General features: G+C 40.1%; 1 protein-coding gene across 1 annotated transcript in view; it reads left to right on the plus strand.

Annotated features, from left to right (window-relative positions):
• Window positions 1–674: 674 nt before the first annotated feature.
• The window catches only part of atp2b2 (ATPase plasma membrane Ca2+ transporting 2), a 342,244-nt gene continuing 322,671 nt past the window's right edge, over window positions 675–20,247 (plus strand). The window contains exon 1 of the mRNA XM_061888038.1: window positions 675–776. The gene's annotated coding sequence lies outside the window, so the exon portion shown is untranslated. The remainder of the gene's footprint in view (window positions 777–20,247) is intronic.

The following is a 20,247-nucleotide window of genomic DNA, read 5'->3' on the forward strand; positions in this document are numbered from 1 at the left end:
GTAAAAGGTATGGCTGTTGACCAAGTATGCAGTGCAATCTCGTATGAGAAGCAGCGAAACGCGTGCGTCCGACCGGCACGCAGATAGCATGATTTAAAGCTGGGCGCAATGACATTATCGAGCAGTGGTCCCCAACCACCGGGCCGCGGCCGCACATGAATTTTAAATTAATTTTTTTTATTATCGCACTCAATTTTTTACTGCATGCCATTGGTAAGCGCAGGGGTGAGAAGAGGTTTGAAATGAATTAGCGCCCCGGCGGCTATTCAAGGAAATACGGTATTTTGACGACCTTGGCTGGTGTTACCGACTCGTTCCACCACGGGAGTAGCGAATAAGCCCTGGATAATTTGGTCAGATCTTGCGGCGCCAACTAGCGCTGGCCTGCAACCCGCTAACGCCGTAACAATTAGCCCAGAAACCGCCTGCACGTCTCGTAATGTTTTGAAGTTTTTTGGGGTGTATTTTTCCTGAAAGTGTGCCGAAACATCTCGAGCCGAATAATGGACGTATTGATACGAACACCTGGGACACAGTCAGCCTTCCTGTGATCAGTAACAGTTCAGTTGTTTCCTGCATCGCTCTTCCTCCTCCTCCTCCTCCTCCTCCTCCTCTAGTTGTAGGAGCGAGCAGCAGAGGGTTGCAGCCTCACAATCATGACTTTGCTGCTGCTCTGCAAAGCCTCCTCCTGCTTTAAGAAGCTCTCCACCTTGTCTTCATAGAGTGGGACAGGTGAGCCAACACCATCAGCCAAAGGATATCTGTTCATTTTTACCGTGAGTACAATTTTGTCATTCTCAATTCCCTTTTGATGTTTGTCTAGATTTTTTAAAAGACCTTTGCTCCTGTAAGTCGGACGTGTGCATCATTCAGTTTATTGTATAATGTTTTTTTTAACTTTTTACATGGTTTATTCAAGGTGTAGCACCGGTGTTTGAATAGGCAAAAACAGGTTACACTTATTTACATGTTTGCTGCTCCGACGCCGGGGTCGCACAGAGGTGGAATTAAGCGGGGAAATGTCAGTTTCTTGTCAAAAAAAAAAAAAAAAGTGATGGAAAATTAGAAAAGCACAAGTTGAGAGGGAGAGAGAGAGAGAGAGCGCCTGGTGGGAACATGTGGAAAGACAAGACCTTGTGACATGTCTCCTGAGAGAGGGAGAGAGCCTAAAAACTACTCATAGTTACAACTTGGTTTCATTCAAATGCCTCTCCACAGTTGGGATAAACATCTCTGCTTATTAAAGTGCTTTTCTTGAAATTTTCCTTCCTTTTTTTGGGGGCTAATTTAGCTGTCGAACAAGTGTCAAACATGGCCACAAAGCATTGCATGCTAATGCTAACATGGCTAATAAGGTGCCAAATAACCTTTCTAGCTATTGCCCAAAGACATGAGTTAATAATGTTGATAAAAATAATTATAATAATATAGTTAATAATACTTTCCTCTTGTTTTTCTTCGGGCTAATATAGTTAGCAAAAAAAGCTTTAGGACAAGTGTCAAACTTGTTGTAGGCTAATGCTAACATGGCTACTATGGTGTCAAATAACATTTCTTGCTGGTACCCAAAGACATGAGTTAATGACGGAGGTTTTCTTTACCTATTTTCTTTTTTGGCTAATTTAGTTAGCAAACGAACTACTGGACAAGTGTCTAACATTGCTTGCCTACCATATCGGAGCTGTAGTCTTATGTGGTTAATATAACTACTAATAACCTTTCTAGCTTGTGCGGAATTAGATCACTTAGCTTTACTTTTTTCATCTTTTGCCTAATTCAGTTAGTAAACAAACTATTGTTCAAGTGTTAAACATGGCCACAAAGCATTGACTAACCATTGAGCAAGTTACATGCTAATTCTAACATGGCTAATATTGTGCCAAATAACCTTTCTAGTTATTGCCCAAAGACATGACTTAATAATGTTGAAAAAAATTACTTTAATAATAAAGTTAATAATACTTTCCTCTTGTTTTTCTTCAGGCTAATATAGTTAGCAGAAAAAGCTTTAGGACAAGTGTCAAACGTGGCCAAACACATACTCGTTGTAGGCTAATGCTAACATGGCTACTATGGTGTCAAATACCATTTCTTGTTGGTTCCCAAAGACATGAGTTAATGACGGAGGCTTGCTTAACCTATTTCGTGTCTTTATTTTTTGGCTAATTTAGTTAGCAAACGGACTATTGGACAACTGTCTAACATTGCCTACCATGTTCTAGTTGTCGGCTTATGTGGTTTGATATAACTAGTAATAACCTTTTCTAGCTTTTTACATGAGTTCATGACAAAGGCTAAATCACCTTTTACTTTAGTAATCTTTTGCCTAATTTAGTTGGCAAACTATTGTTCAATGTCAAACATGGCCACAAAGCATTGGCTGGCCATTGGGCAAGTTACATGCTAATGCTAACATGGCTAATATGGTGCCAAATAAGCTTTAACAGGAGCTAATACTGGCGTTACCTTCCTCTTTTGTTTTTCTTCTGATTAATTTAGTTAGCTAGTTGTAGGCTAATGCTAACATGGCTACTAGGGTGTCAAATAACATTTCTTGCTGGTGCCCAAAGACAAGAGTTGATGACAGAAGCTTGCTTTAGCTTTATTTTTTGGGCTAATTTAGTGAGCAAACGGACTATTGGACAAGTGTCTAACATTGCCTACCATGTTGTAGTTGTAGGCTTATGTGGTTAATATAATTAGTAATAACCTTTCTAGCTTGTACGCAATTACATTAGTTCATGACGGAGGCTAAATCACCTTTACTTTATTAGTATTTTGCCTGATTAGTTCGTAAACAAACTATTGGACAAGTGTTAAAAATGGCCACAAAGCATTCTCTGGCCATTGGGCCAGTTACATGCTAATGCTAACATGGCTAATATGGTGCAAAAATAAGCTTTTTAGCTATTGCCCAAAGACATGAGTTAATAATGGCGTTACTTTCCTCTTTTGTTTTTCTTCTGGCTAACTTAGTTAGCAGAAAACAGCTTTAGGACAAGTGTCAAACGTGGCCAAATAAGTACTAGTTGTAGGCTAATGCTAACATGGCTACTATGGTGTCAAATAACATTTATTGCTGGTGCCCAAAGATATGAGTTTATGACAGATGATTGTTTTACCTTTTTCTTTTATTTCGTGGCTAATTTAGTTAGCAAACGGACTATTGGACAAGTGTCTAACATTGCCTACCATGTTCTAGTTGTAGTCTTATGTGGTTAATATAATTACTAATAACCTTTCTAGCTTGTGCGCAATTAGATCACTTAGCTTTATTTTTTTTCATCTTTTGCCTAATTTAGTTCGTAAACAAACAATTGTTGAAGTGTCAAACATGGCCACAAAGCATTGACTAGCCATTGGGCCAGTTACATGCTAATGCTAACATGGCTAATATGGTGCCAAATAAGCTTTCTAGCTATTGCCCAAAGACATGAGTTAATAATGGCGTTACCTTCCTCTTTTGTTTTTCTTCTGGCTAATTTAGTTGGCGAAAAAAGCTTTAGGAAAAGTGTCAAACGTGGCCAATTACGTCCTCGTTGTAGGCTAATGCTAACATGGCTACTATAGTGTCTTGCTGGTGCCCAAAGACATGAGTTAACGACAGAAGCTTGCTTTAGCTTTATTTTTTACTTTTTGGCTAATTTAGTTAGCAAACGGACTATTGAGCAAGTGTCTAACATTGCCTACCATGTTCTAGTTGTAGGCTTATGTAGTTAATTGAATTACTTACAACCTTTTCTAGCTTTTGCGCAATTACATGAGTTCATGACGGAGGTTAAATCACCGTTACTTTATTAATATTTTGCCTGATTATTTCGTAAACAAACTATTGGACAAGTGTCAAACATGGCCACAAAGCATTGACTAGCCATTGGGCCAGTTACATGCTAATGCCAACATGGCTAATATATTGCCAAATAAGTTTTCTAGCTATTGCCCAAAGACATTGTCAGGTTCCAACACTGATGACATTTATTAAACAAGAAAAGAAGCAAAGAATTAAACGGACAGAATTAAATTTGGCTCAATTTGAGGAGAAACGTCTGGTCTGTACTTTTGTACAGCCTCCAGCACGCTCTGGCGAAAGATTGTACGCCTCCTCCTTTATTTGGACTTTCCCTGACCACATGTCAACAGCTGCTTCCAAAGGGACGGGGTCGTAAAAAAGTTTGTAAAACAGTTCAAAGAAGAGGTTTGTGAAACAGTTCAAAAAGAGGTTGTCTGGAACTTGAGCAGATCCTACCTTCTCTCCGCTTTGTAATTTTTGAGTTAAAACCATATCTTTCTGTTGACTACAATACATGAAAGAAACACCTTCATGTTGCTTCCCCCCTACACAGTGGAGTTTTACAAGCCTTCTTCTTGGTAGGTTCAAAAACAGCTTTTGCTTCTCACCAGGCACTCAATGTAACACAAAGTTTTGGTGATAACTCAGAAACAATTATTCTAACAGATATGCGTTAATAATGGCGCTACCTTTGTCTTTTGTTTTTTTTTCTGGCTAACTGAGTTTGCAAAAAAGCTTTAAGACAAGTGTCAAACGAGGCCAAACACATACTAGTTGTAGGCTAATGCTAACATGGCTACTATGGTGTCAAATAACATTTCTTGCTGGTGTCCAAAGATATGAGTTAATGACAGAGGATTGTTTTATCTTTTTCTTTTATTTTGTGGCTAATTTAGTTAGCAAACGGACCATTGGACAAGTGTCTAACGTTCTCTACCATGTTCTAGTTGTAGTCTTATGTGTTTGATATAATTACTAATAACCTTTTCTAGCTTGTGCGCAATTAGATGAGGTAACGCCGAAGGCTAACTTAGCTTTACTTTTTTCATCTTTCGCCTAATTTACTTCGTAAACAAACTATTGGACAAGTGTCAAACATGGCCACAAAGCATTGACTAGCCATTGGGCAAGTTACATGCTAATCCTGAAATGGCTAATATGGTGCCAAATAAGCTTTCTAGCTATTGCCCAAAGGCATGAGTTAATAATGGCATTACCTTCCTCTTTCAGTTTTCTTCTGGCCAACTTAGTCAGCAAAAAAAAGCTTTAGGACAAGTGTCAAACGTGGCCAAACACATACTCGTTGTAGACTAATGCTAACATGGCTACTATGGTGTCAAATAACATTTCTTGCTGGTTGCCAAAGACATGAGGTAATGACAGAGGGTTGCTTTACCTTTTTCTTTTATTCATATTTTGGCTAATTTAGTTGGCAAACAAACTATTTGAAAAGTGTCAAACATGGCTTACCATATACTGTACTAGTTTAGGCTAATGCGGCTAATGTAATTACTAATAACCTTTCTAGCTGGTGCCAAAAGACGTGAGCTAATGACGGTGGTTGACTTACCTTCAACTTGTTCTTGCATTAGTCCATAGTGGATCAAACATAATAGTTTGAGAGTCCAGTCCATAGTGGATCAAACATAATAGTTTGAGAGTCCAGTCCATAGTGGATCTCGCATAATAGTGAGAGTCCAGTCCATAGTGGATCTAGCATAATAGTGTGAGAGTCCAGTCGATAGAGGATCTAGCATTACAGTGTGAGAGTCCAGTCCATTGTGGATCTAACATAATAGTGAGAGTCCAGTCCATTGTGGATCTAACATAATAGTGAGAGTCCAGTCCATAGTGGATCTAGGATAATAGTGTGAGTCCAGTCCATAGTAGATCTAGCATAATAGTGTGAGAATCCAGTCCATAGTGGATCTAACATAATACTGTGAGTCCAGTCCATTGTGGATCTAGGATAATAGCCTGAAAGTCCAGTCCATAGTGGATCTAACATAATAGTGTGAAAGTCCAGTCCATAGTGGATCTAGCATAATAACGTGAAAGTCCAGTCCATAGTGGATCTAACATAATAGTGTGAGAGTCCAGTCCATAGTAAATCTAGCATAATAGTGTGAGAATCCAGTCCATAGTAGATCTAGCATAATAGTGTGTGTCCAGTCCACAGTGGATCTAGCATATTAGCATCAAAGTCCAGTCCATAGTGGATCTAACATAATAGTGTGAGAGTCCAGTCCGTAGTGGATCTAGCATAATAGTGTGAGAATCCAGTCCACAGTGGATCCAGCATAATAGTGTGAGTCCAGTCCATAGTGGATCTAGCATAATAGTGTGAGAGTCCAGTCCATAGTGGATCTAACACAATAGTTTGAGAGTCCAGTCCATAGTGGATCTTGCATAATAGTGTGCGAGTCCAGTCCATAGATGTTTAACATAATAGTTTGAGAGTCCAGTCCACAGTGGATCTAACATAATAGTGTGAGAGTCCGGTCCATAGTGGATTGAGCATAATAGTGTGAGAGTCCAGTCAATAGTGGATCTACCATAATAGTGTGAGAGTCCAGTCCATAGTGGATCTAGCATAATAGTGTGAGAGTCCAGTCCATAGTGGATCTAGTATAATAGCGTGAGAGTCCAGTCCATAGTGGATCTAGCATAATAGTGTGAGTCCAGTCCATAGTGGATCAAGCATAATAGCGTGAAAGTCCAGTCCATAGTGGATCTAACATATGATGTCAGAGTCCAGTCCATAGTGGATCTAGCATAATAGTGTGAGAGTCCAGTCCATAGTGGATCTAGTATAATAGCGTGAGAGTCCAGTCCATAGTGGATCTAGCATAATAGTGTGAGTCCAGTCCATAGTGGAGCTAGCTTAATAGCGTGAAAGTCCAGTCCATAGTGGATCTAACATAATAGTGTGAGAGTCCAGTCCATAGTGGATCTAGCATAATAGTGTGAGAGTCCAGTCCAAAGTGGATCTAATATAATAGTGTGAGAGTCCAGTCCATAGTAAATCTAGCATAATAGTGTGAGAATCCAGTCCATAGTATATCTAGCATAATAGTGTGACAGACCAGTCCGTAGTGGATCTAACATAATAGCGTGAGAGTCCAGTCCATAGTGGATCTAGCCTAATAGTGTGAGAGTCCAGTCCATACTGGAAATACAAACTCCCTTTCCATATGAGTTGGGAAATTGTGTTAGATGTAAATATAAATGGAATACAATGATTTGCAAATAGTTTTCAACCCATATTCAGTTGAATATGCTACAACGACAACATATTTGATGTTCAAACTGATAAACACTTTTTTGGGGAAAATAATCATTAACTTTAGAATTTGAGGCCATCAACATGTGACAAAGAAGTTGGGAAAGGTGGCAATAAATACTGATAAAGTTGAGAAATACTCATCAAACACTTATTTGGAACATCTCACAGGTGTGCAACCTAATTGGGAACAGGTGGGTGTCATGATTGGGTATAAAAGCAGCTTCCATGAAATGTTAAGTAATTCACAAACAAGGATGGGGCGAGGGTCACCAATTTGTAAGCAAATTCTCGAACAGTTTTAGAACAACATTTCTCAACGAGCTATTGCAAGGAATTTAGGGATTTTACTATCTACGGTCCGTAAAATCATCAAAAGGTTCAGAGAATCTGGAGAAATCACTGTACGTAAGCGATGATATTACAGACCTTTGATCCCTCAGGCGGTACTGGATCAAAAACCGACATCAGTGTGTAAAGGATATCGCCACATGGGTTCAGGAACACTTCATAAATCCACTGTCAGTAACCACAGTTGGTTGCTACATCTGTAACTGCAAGTTAAAACTCTGCTATGCGAAGCAAAACCCATTTATCAACAACACCAAGATAGATAGATAGATAGATAGATAAATAGATGGATAGAAAGTACTTTATTGATCCCTGGAGGAAATTCAGCACCACAGTTCGCTCACAATAAACAATGATAATAATAAATAATATAATATATATAATATATTACATATATAATATATGAATAATATAAATATATTCTACATATATTCTACATTTAAGTGCAGTCAAGGAACATATGCATTATACAGTCTGATGGCTGTCGGTATGAAGGACCTCCTGTGTCGTTCCGTGTTGCATTTAGGGAGTCTGAGCCTTCCACTGAACGTGCTCATTCTCTCCACAAGGACCGAGTGTAGTGGGTGGGAGGTGTTGTCCATAATGGCTAAGAGTTTTCCTAGACTTCTCCTCTCTGACACCACCGCCAGAGAGTCTGACTCCATTCCCACCACGTTACTGGCCTTCTCTACCAGCTTTTCCGGTCTATTTTCGTCCCTTAAACTACGGCGTAAAAGAAGGCGCCTGCCACCACCGATCCGTAGAACATCTTCAACATCTTTGTACAGACGTTGAAGGATCCTGGCCTCCTGAGGAAGTCCCTTCTTGTAGAGGGACTCAGCGTGTTTTGACCCATTGAGCTTGTTGTCGATGTGTACTCCGAGGTATTTCTAATCCTCAACCATGTCCACATCCATCCCCCCTGATGGAAACAAGGGGTCACCGGATTACTCTTCCTCCTTCCCAGCTCCACAACCAGCTCCTTGGTCTTCTTCACATTGGGCTGGAGGTGGTTCTTTCCACACCATGTGACAAAGTCCTCCACCAGTGCCCTGTATTCCTCATCATCACCATCCTCAATACACCCCACTATCGCAGAGTCATCAGAGAACTTCTGAAGGTGGCAGGACTCTGACTGATAGTGGAAATCGGTGGTGTAAATGGTGAAGATGAAGGGGGAGAGGGCTGTACCCTGCGGGGCCCCGGTGTGGCTGACCAGCCTGTCAGAGACACAGTCCTGCAGTCGCACGTACTGTGGTTTGTCAGTCAGGTAATCTACAACCCAGGACACAGAGGGGGGCCTCCACCTGCATCTTCTCCAACTTCACAACCCAGTAGCCCAGGCCGTATCGTATCGAAAGCACTGGAGAAGTAAAAAAACATGACCCTCACACTGCTTGCAGTCTTGTCCAGGTGGGTGTGGGCTTGGTTCAGCAGGTAGATGAGGAACAGAACAGTCTAATAGCGTGAGATTCCAGTGGATCTAGCATAATAGTGTGAGAGTCCAGTCCATAGTGGATCTAGCATAATAGTGTGAGAGTCCAGTCCATAGTGGATCTAGCATAATAGTGTGAGAGTCCAGTCCATGGTGGATCTAGAATAATAGTGTGGGAATCTAGTCCATAGTGGATCTAGCATAATGGTGTGTGAGTTTAGTCCATCATGGATCTAGAATAATAGTGTGAGAATCTTGTCCTTAGTGGATCTAGCATAATAGTGTGTGAGTCCAGTCCATCGTGGATCTAACATAATATTGAGAGTCCAGTCAGTCCAAAGTGGATCTAGCATAATAGTGTGAGAATCTAGTCCATAGTGGATTTAGCATAATGGTGTGAGAGTCCAGTCCATAGTTGATCTAGCATAATAGTGTGTGAGTCCAGTCCATAGTAGATCTAGCATAATAGTGTGTGAGTCCAGTCCATCGTGGATCTAACATAATATTGAGAGTCCAGTCAGTCCAAAATGGATCTAGCATAATAGTGTGAGAATCCAGTCCATAGTGGATCTGGCATAATAGTGTGTGAGTCCAGTCCATAGTAGATCTAGCATAATAGTGTGTGAGTCCAGTCCATCGTGGATCTAGAATAATAGTGTGAGAATCTAGTCCATAGTGGATCTAGCATAATAGTGTGTGAGTCCAGTCCATCGTGGATCTAACATAATATTGAGTGTCCAGTCAGTCCAAAGTGGATCTAGCATAATAGTGTGTGAGTCCAGTCCATAGTAGATCTAGCATAATAGTGTGTGAGTCCAGTCCATCGTGGATCTAGAATAATAGTGTGAGAATCTAGTCCATAGTGGATCTAGCATAATAGTGTGTGAGTCCAGTCCATAGTGGATCTAACATAATATTGAGAGTCCAGTCAGTCCAAAGTGGATCTAGCATAATAGTGTGAGAATCCAGTCCATAGTGGATCCAATATAATAGTGTGGTTTACTTGGTATTCTGTTCTCCTCTTATGGCTAATTTGGCTTGCAAAAAGACTTTAGGTGGACTGTCCAACATGTTCAACACACAAACAGCTCAGTGGCAAGCTAACGCTAACGCGGCTAACGACTAGGCGCTTACGCCTGCAGAGTTTCATTCACCAAGAAACTCCATGTGGCCGCCTTCTATTTTTAAAGGCTTTGTAATCTAATAGCATTCCATACTTTTAGATATTCTCAGCGGGATTCTCCGGATTATAAAAACAGCTATTTTGGCCGAAATTTGACCTCAATCATTGTTGGTTGATTGTGTCACGAAGCAATGGATGCAAAATGGGGAATATACTGATATTGATTACAAACAAAGAAATACACATTTATTCTTATATTACAGAATTACGCTTATCAAAATACAACTCATCCCCCCAAAATATACAATTTAATTCAAGTAAGAAACAAACATCTGTATCTATTAATTTACGTATTAGTTGTGAATTGATTTCAAATATTTTTGATATTTACATCCAAAACATTAAGTACACCTGAACAATCTATTCACTTATTCTGTTTTTATTAGGCTTTTAGTGTATTATTGTGGTTGTAGTTATAATATTTATAAGTTAATGAGCGCTAATGTTGCTAGGCTAAACAAGCTAACCAGGCTACGCCAATGGATGGCAGCAGTTTTAACTTTTGAAAGAATCCAATCCACTTTGTTTAAATAGCACATTTTAAACAAAGAAAATGTTTCCAAAGTGCTGCACAACAATATTAAAAACAATGTTCAAATATTATCCTTAGCTCCACCAATGACTGAATAAAATAGATGTATATATATATATATATATATATATATATATATATATATATATATATATATATATATATATATATATGTATATCCGTCCGATTGTAGCTGAGATAGGCACCAGTGACCCCAAAGGGAATAAGCGGTAGAAAATGGATGGATATATATATAGATATATACAGTATACAAACCTCGTTTCCTTATGAGTTGGGAAATTGTGTAAGAATAAATGGAATACAATGATTTGCAAATCATTTTCAACCCATATTCAGGTGAATATGCTACAAAGACAACATATTTGATGTTCAAACTGATAAACACTTTTTTTTTGCAAATAATCATTAACTTTAGAATTTGATGCCAGCAACACGTGACAAAGAAGTTGGGAAAGGTGGCAATAAATACTGATAAAGTTGAGGAATGCTCATCAAACACTTATTTGGAACATCCCACAGGTGTGCAGGCTAATTGGGAACAGTTGGGTGCTGTGATTGGGTATAAAAGCAGCTTCCATGAAATGCTAAGTAATTCACAAACAAGGATGGGGCGAGGGTCACCACTTTGTAAGCAAATTGTCGAACAGTTTTAGAACAACATTTCTCAACGAGCTATTGCAAGGAATTTAGGGATTTTACCATCTACGGTCTGTAAAATCATCAAAAGGTTCAGAGAATCTGGAGAAATCACTGCACGTAAGCGATGATATTACATACCTTTGACCCCTCAGGCGGTACTGCATCAAAAACCGACATCATTGTGTAAAGGATATCACCACATGGGCTCAGGAACACTTCATATAACCACTGTCAGTAACTACAGTTGGTCGCTACATCTGTAAGTGCAAGTTAAAGCTCTGCTATGCAAAGCCAAACCCATTTATCAGCAATATCCTTAAACGCCGCCGGAAAAGTGTTCTGTGGTCTGACGAGTCCACATTTCAAATTATATTTGGAAATAGAGGAGGTGGTGTCCTCCAGAACAAAGTTGAAAATAACCATTCGGATTGTTATAGGCGCAAAGTTCAAAAGCCAGCATCTGTAATGGTATGGGGGTGTATTAGTGCCCAAGGCATGGGTAATTTACACATCTGTGAAGGCACCATTAATGCTGAAAGGTCCATACAGGTTTTGGAGCAACATATGTTGTCATCCAAGCAACGTTATCATGGACGCCCCTGCTTATTTCAGCAAGACAAGTGTAACAACAGCGTGGTTTCGTAAAAAAAGTGCGGGTACTTTCCTGGCCCGACTACAGTGCAGACCTGTCTCCCAACGAAAATGTGTGGCACATTATGAAGCGTAAAATACGACAGCGGAGACCCCGGACTGTTGAACGTCTGAAGCTCTACATATAAACAAGAATGGGAAGGAATTCCACTTTCAAAGCTTCAACAATTACTTTCCTCAGTTCCCAAACGTTTATTGAGTGTTGTTAATAGAAAAGGTGATGTAACACAGTGGTGAACATGCCCTTCCCCAACTACGTTGGCACGTGTTGCAGCCACGAAATTCTAAGTTAATTATTATTTGCAAAAAAAAATAAAGTTTATGAATTTGAACATCAAATATCTTGTCTTTGTAGTGCATTCAACTGAATATGGGTTGAAAAGGATTTGCAAATCATTGTATTCTGTTTATATTTACATCTAACACAATTTCCCAACTCATACGGAAATGGGGTTTGTATATACTGTATATATATTAGGGCTGCAAATCTTTGGGTGGCCCACGATTCGATTCAATATCGATTCTTAGGGTCGCGATTCGATTATAAATCGATTTTTTCGATTCAATGCGATTCTCGATTAAAAAACGATATTTCTACAATTCAAAACAATTCTGTATTCATTCAATACATAAGATTTCGGCAGGATCTACCCCACTATGCTGACATACTAGCAGAGTAGTAGATTTTTATTTATTTAAACTTTTATAATTGTAAAGGACAATGTTTTATCAACTGATTGCAATAATATACATTTGTTTTAACTTTCAAACTAACCAAAAATATGATTTATTTTATCTTTGTGAAAATATATTACACACAGTGTTGTCAAGCTTATGACATGCGATGCAAGTGTAAGCCACTGTGACACTATTGTCCTTTTTTTTTTTTTAATGTCTGATGATAATGTCAATGAGGGATTTTTAATCACAGCTATGCTGAAATTATAACAAATATTGATACTGTTGTTGATAATATTAATTTTTGTTTCACTACTTTTGGTTTGTTCTGTGTTGTGTTTGTGTCTCCTCAATTGCTCCGTTTATTGCAGTGTTGTTAGGTCAGGTTTGGTTTTGGAATTGGATTGGATTGTTATGGTATTGCTGTGTACTGTTTTGTTTGATTGATAAACATTTTTTTTTTTTGAAAATCAATTAAAAAAAAAAGAGAATCGATTCTAAATCGCACAACGTGAGAATCGCGGTTCAAATTCGAATCGATTTTTTCCCACACCCCTAATATGTATGTATATGTGTATATATATATATATATATATATATATATATATATATATATATATTTGTATTTTTTTATTTATTTTTTTTCTCATTGCAGATTAGACAAATTGCCTTTTCCTTACACTGGAAAAAAAACTAATGTCCACTGATAATTTAAAAACTCTACGCTCTGAGTCCATTTTACGTTTCCCCAACGATTTAGCCATTTATTTCCCTCGTGCACTAATTGACTGAAAGCGTGACGACGTCATGTTATCGATGGGAAAATGCATTTTTAGACCATATGATTTACCAGAGCAGCTAGGAGACCCTGAGAGTAACAAGAGGTACAACATGGATTGATGGATGGGCTAAAAAAAAAAAAAAAAAAAAATATATATATATATATATATATATATATATATATATATATATATATATATATAATTATTTTTTTAATTTTTTTTCTGTTTTTTTTTTTTTTTTTTACTCTGGACTACCCATGGCTGGGATTTTGAACACTGGATGTCCGGATTTGGCCCGCGGGCCGTAGTTTGGGGACCACTTTGTTAGAAAAATTTACTCTGACTGCTAAAGTAAGCTATCCAAATTGCTATTAATAGCTAACAATATCTACAGCTAATGCGCGTGCATGTGTTACGTACGTCAATATGGTTTGTGAGAGCGACTAGGAGACCCCGAGAGTAACAATCGGTAGAAAATGAATTAATGGATGGGCTAGAAAGGACTTTTTTTGTTTTAGTCAGGACTACCCATGGGCTGGATTTTGGAGGCCGGCAGGCCGTAGTTTTAAACCAAGGGGCCCCTGGTCTAAATAGCTTGCAACAAGATAATTCAGTCTGCCTTACAGTGAGACATGTTGCTGGTCTGTGGCTGCATGAGTGCTGCCGGCCATCCAAACTGTACCTAAATCCCCTTTTTTGAGTACTTGTTTTAACCACATAAGCTACATTTATAAAATATTAGTTTGTAATAATGTTCTACCTTTTGGAAAAATAATGACAGCCTGTTTTGAAAGGTTTAGATGAAATACAAGGATCCTGTAATTAGTGTAAACTAGAGATGTCCGATAATATTGGCCTGCGATAATATCAGCAGACTGATATTATCGGACGATAAATGCTTTAAAATGTAATATCGGAAATTATCGGTATGTGTTTCAAAATTATCGGCATCTGCTTTAAAAACAAAAGAGAAATTTATGCCTGGCACTGCCTTTGTATGCTGGCCTAATCACAAAATATCTACGTTTTTTCCACACACACAAGTGAATGCAAGCATACTTGCTCAACAGCCATACATGTCACACTTAGGGTGGCCGTATAAACAACTTTAACACTGTTACAAATATGCGCCACACTGTGAACCCACACCAAACAAGAATGACAAACACATTTTGGGAGAGCATCCGCACCGTAACCCAACATAAACACAACAGAACAAATACCCAGAACCCCTTTCAGCACTAACTCTTCCGGGACACTACAATATACACACCCACTACCATACTCCCCAACCCTCCCGGATTTTCCGGGAGACTCCCAAAATTCAGCGCCTCTCCCGAAAACCTCCCGGGACAAATTTTCTCCCGAAAATCTCCCGAAATTCAGGCGGACCTGAGTGACGTGTCAACAGCCTGTTTTCACGTCCGCTTTCCCACAATGTAAACAGCGAGCCTGCCCAATGACGTTATAACTGTAGAATGATCGAGGCCAAGTTCTTGGTTTCTTATGTGGGTTTATTGTTAGGCAGTTTCATTAATGTCCTCCCAGCGCGGTAACAACACACAACAACAGCAGTCACATTTTCATCTGCCGTAAACAGCAATGTTGTGACTCTTTTAAACAGGACAATACTGTCATCTACTGTACATGCATATGTGACAGTAACACCTGCGGCAGGGGTCACCAACCTTTTTTAAACCAAGAGCTACTTCTTGGGTACTGATTAATGCGAAGGGCTACCAGTTTGATACACACTTAAATAAATTGCCAGAAATAGCCAATTTGCTCAATTTACCTTTAACTCTATGTTATTATTATTAATCAATGATTGATTTGATCATCTTAATGATTTTCTCACAATAAATATATATTTTTGATGTCATGTTTTAAATAGGTTAAAATCCACTCTGCACTTTTCTAGCTGTAAATATACTCCGCCCCGCCCCAAACCCGACCACGCCCCCCACCTCCACCTTCCGAAATCAGAGGCCTCAAGTATGCCCGCTACCCCTTACACCGCCCACCTCAACCTCCTCATGCTCTCTCAGGGAGAGCATGTCCCAAATTCCAAGCTGCTGTTTTAAGGGCATGTTAAAAAAAATAAAATAATGTAATTTGTGACTTCAATGATAAATATGGCAAGGCCATGTTGGCATGTTTTTTTTCCATAACTCGAGTTGATTTATTTTGAAAAAACCTTGTTACATTGTTCAATGCATCCAGTGGGGCATCACAACAAAATTAGGCATAATAATGTGTGGATTCCACGACTGTATATATCGGTATCGGTATTTAAGAGTTGGACAATATCGGATACCGGCAAAAAAGCCATCACTGGACATCTCTAGTGTAAACTAAATATTAGAATTATTTTCTTTTTTTTTCATGTATTTATTTATTTCAGGCAGTGACATAAAAAAATACAGAGTTGTCAACACATAAATAAATTAATATAGTGCAAAAGGTAATGTACAGTATGTAGTGATCACTAATTAAGGAGCAGTGAGTGAACCGAGTCACCTCGCAAAAAAGGGAGGCGGCCAGCTATTTTAGGTTCCCTGTGCAGGTCAGGCAGCATAGAGGTAGTCCGCCTAGAGCGGGCAACCTAGACCGCAGCAGAAGGGACGCCGTTCCTTTTTCTGCTCCTCGCTATGCTCCGGCCTCGGCCTACTGCACGGTGCAGCGAGTGCACGAGGTCACTGATGCTATCTCTTGCTCTAAGCTGCTACTTTAATGGCCGCGCTGCGTCGGTGTGTGGGGCCGACATTAGCATGGCCAAGTTATTTCCTCTCAGGGGTTTTTTCCACTCGCCGGACAGGATTTTTCCGTTCACAAGAAAATGTCTTTTTCTGCTATCCCCATACGTTGGTAGGAGATTATGGCCCACCGAAAATGAGGAAGTCATCATGTTTGATGATGACGTTACCCAGCGACATATTTTATTTGGCAGCCTAGTGTGGCCGTTGGACAATATTTTCAAGGTCATCACCGAGATCAGTATCCATGCGTTTGTTACGCCTCGTCTCGATTACTGTAACGTATTATTTTCGGGTCTCCCCATGTCTAGCATTAAAAGATTACAGTTGGTACAAAATGCGGCTGCTAGACTTTTGACAAGAACAAAAAAAGTTTGATCATATTAGGCCTGTACTGGCTCACCTGCACTGGCTTCCTGTGCACTTAAGATGTGATTTTAAGGTTTTACTACTTACATATAAAATACTACACGGTCTAGCTCCAGCCTATCTTGCCGATTGTATTGTACCATATGTCCCAACAAGAAATCTGTGTTCAAAGGTCTCCGGCTTATTAGTGATTCCCAGAGCCCGAAAAAAGTCTGCGGGCTATAGAGCTCCAGTACTCTAGAATGCCCTCCCAGTAACAGATCGAGATGCCACCTCAGTAGAAGCATTTAAGTCTCACCTTAAAACTCATTTTTATACTCTAGCCTTTAAATAGACTCCCTTTTTAGACCAGTTGATCTGCCGTTTCTTTTCTTGTTCTCCTCTGTCCCACTCTCCCTTGTGGAGGGGGTCCGGTCCGGTGGCCATGGATGAAGTACTGGCTGTCCTGAATCGGGACCCAGGATGGACCGCTCGCCTGTGTATCGGCTGGGACATCCCTGCGCTGCTGATCCGCCTCCCCTTGTGGTGGTTTCCTGCTGGCTCCACTGTGGACGGTAGAGATGCGTGGATAGGCAATTATATCATCCGCAACCGCATCATTAAAATCGTCATCCACCTGCCATCCACCCGAACCAACATTTTATCAAAACCACAACCGCCCGCCACCCGCCCGTTGTTATATATCAGGGGCCGGCAACCTCTACCACTCAAAGAGCTATTTTGACCCGTGTCACAGAGTAAGGTAAATGGAAGCCGCAAATATTCTCGCAAATATTTGCTGGTGCTCATCCAGTTAACAAGACCAAGGGCATGCAATGAAGTCATTGTCTTTGACGACTTCTACAACATGTACAAATTGCTTGCCAGTCCAGCAACAAGTTGTATGTGACTTCCGCAGATACACGCACACGACTGCAAGGAACACTGGGTGACACAGAGTACACTGATGGTTGTGATATAACCATCAAAAAACCAACAAACGCAATACAACAAATACCCAGAATCCTTTGCATCCATGACTATTCCTGACTATATTATACACCCCCGCGCCCCCAACCCCGTGTATAGTATAGTCTGGAATACTCATGGATGCAAAGGATTCTGGGTATTTGTTGTGTTGCGTTTATGTTGTGTTACTGTGAGGATGTTCTCCCGAAATATGTTTGGCATTCTTGTTTGGTGTGGCTTCACAGTGTGACGCATATTAGTAAGAGTGTTAAAGTTGTTTATATCCCAACCATCAGTGTACTCTGTATCACCCAGTATGCCTTGCAGTCGTGTGCGTGTATCTGTGGAAGTCACATACAACTTGTTGCTGGACTGACAATCAATTTGTACATGTTGTAGAAGGATAGCACGCCCTTATTCTTGTTATCTGGGTGACCACCAGCAGATATTCGCGAGAATGTTTGCAGCTCCTATTGTCTTCTTCACTTTGTGACACGGGTCAAAATGGCTCTTTGAGTGGTAAAGGTTGCCAAAGTCTTAACTATGTCAATTAAATATTTCCCAATGGTTCAACCGCCACCCGCCCAAATCTATTTAAAATCTATTTTTTCGTCATGTAACCCGCCCGACCCGCGGTCTCATCCGCGGAGTCCGCGGATGAGACCGCAAACCGCGCATCTCTAGTGGACGGGACTCTCTCTGCTGTGTTGGATCCACTTTGGACTGGACTCTCACGGTTGTGTTGGATCCACTATGGATTGAACTTTCACAGAATCATGTTAAACCCGCTCGACATCCATTGCTTTCGGTTCCCTTAGAGGAGGGGGGGTTGCCCACATATGCGGTCCTCTCCAAGGTTTCTCATAGTCATCATTGTCACCGACGTCCCACTGGGTGTGAGTTTTCCTTGCCCTTATGTGGGCTCTACCGAGGATGCCGTACTGGTTTGTGTTGTGGTTTGTGCAGCCCTTTGAAACACTAGTGATTGAAGGCTATATAAATAATCATTGATTGATTGATATATTTTCTATATACACTATATTGCCAAAATTATTTGGCTACCCATCCAAATGAGAATCAGGTGTATAAAATCAAGCACTTAAGCATGGAGACTGTTTTTGCAAACATTTGTGAAAAAACGGGCCGCTTTCAGTGATTTCCAGCGTGGAACCGTCACAGGATGCCACCTGTGCAACAAATCCAGTCGTGAAATTTCCTCGCTCCTAAATATTCCAATGTCAACTTTATTATAACAAAAGGGAAGAGTTTGGGAACAACAGCAACTCAGCCACCAAGTGGTAGGCCGTGTAAAATGACCGAGAGGGGTCAGCGGATGCTGAAGCACCTAGTGCAAAAAGTTGCTGCAGAGCTCACAAACTTCATGTGACCTTCCAATTAGCCCACGTACAGTACGCAGAGAGCTTCATGGAATGGTTTTCCATGGCCGAGAGGCTGTATCTAAGCCATACATCAACAAGTCCAATGCAAAGTGTGGGATGAAGTGGTGTAAAGCACGTCAACACTGGACTCTAGAGCAGTGGAGACGCCTTCTCTGGAGTGATGAATCAAGCTTTTCCGTCTGGCAATCTGATGGACCAGTCTAGGTTTGGAGGTTGCCAGGAGAACGCAAAATTTCAGACTGCATTGTGCCGAGTGTGAAGTTTGGTGGAGGAGGAATTATGGGTTTCAAGAAATGAACTTTGAATGCTCCAGGATACCAAAACATTTTGGACAATTCCATGGGATGGCAATTAAAGTTCATATGTGAGTCAAGGCAGGTGGCCAAATACTTTTGGCAATCTAGTGTAGTTGGGGGTGGGGGGGAAACAGATTTTTGAGGATTGGGTTGTGCATTTTCAAGCAGATTAAGTCACATTTAAAAAAATATATATATAATTTGGAATAGTTCGATAATTATGTCCTGTGGTGTCGGGGATTTTTTAATTTTGGGGGGTGGGGGGAACATTTTATTATACTTCTTTGAGGAAAAAATGTTAATCCAAGCTGTGTGGGTTCCAGAAAATAGTGGATAATTAAGTTGTGTACTGTATGTACAAAAACCCAAAACCAATGAAGTTGTGTAAATGGTAAATAAAAACAGAATACAATGATTTGCAAATTCTTTCTCAACCTATATTCAATTGAATAGACTGCAAAGACAAGATAATTAACGTTCAAATGGCTAAACTGTTATTTTTTGCAAATATTAGCTCATTTGGAATTTGATGCCTGCAACATGTTTCAAAAAAGTTGACACAGGTCAATCAATCAATCAATCAATCACTAATGATTTATATAGCCCTAAATCACTAGTGTCTCAAAGGGCTGCACAAACCACAACACAAACCGCAACAACATCCTCGGTAGAGCAAAAAAGACTAAGAAAGTTGAGGAATGCTCATAAAACCCTTATTTGGAACATCTCACAGGTGAACAGGCTATTTGGGAACAGGTGGGTGCCATGATCGGTTATAAAATCAGCTTCCAGGATATGTTCAGTCGTTCACAAACAAGGATGGGCCGAGGGTCACCACTTTGTCAACAAATGCGTGAGCAAATTGTTTAAGAACAACATTTCTGCAAGGAATTTAGGGATTTCACCATCTGCAGTCCATATGTTACATTCCAAGCAACGTCTTTTTCATGGACGCCCCTGCTTATTTCAGCAAGACAATGCCAAGCCACGTGTTACAACAGCGTGGCTTCATCGTAAAAGAGTGCGGGTACTAGACTGGCCTGCCTGTAGTCCAGACCTGTCTCTCATTGAAAATGTGTGGCCCAATATTAAGCGTAAAATACCCCAACGGAGACCCTGGACTGTTGAATGGG

This window comes from Nerophis ophidion, linkage group LG02 (assembly GCF_033978795.1).
Source record: "Nerophis ophidion isolate RoL-2023_Sa linkage group LG02, RoL_Noph_v1.0, whole genome shotgun sequence".
Taxonomy (NCBI): Eukaryota; Metazoa; Chordata; class Actinopteri; order Syngnathiformes; family Syngnathidae; genus Nerophis; species Nerophis ophidion.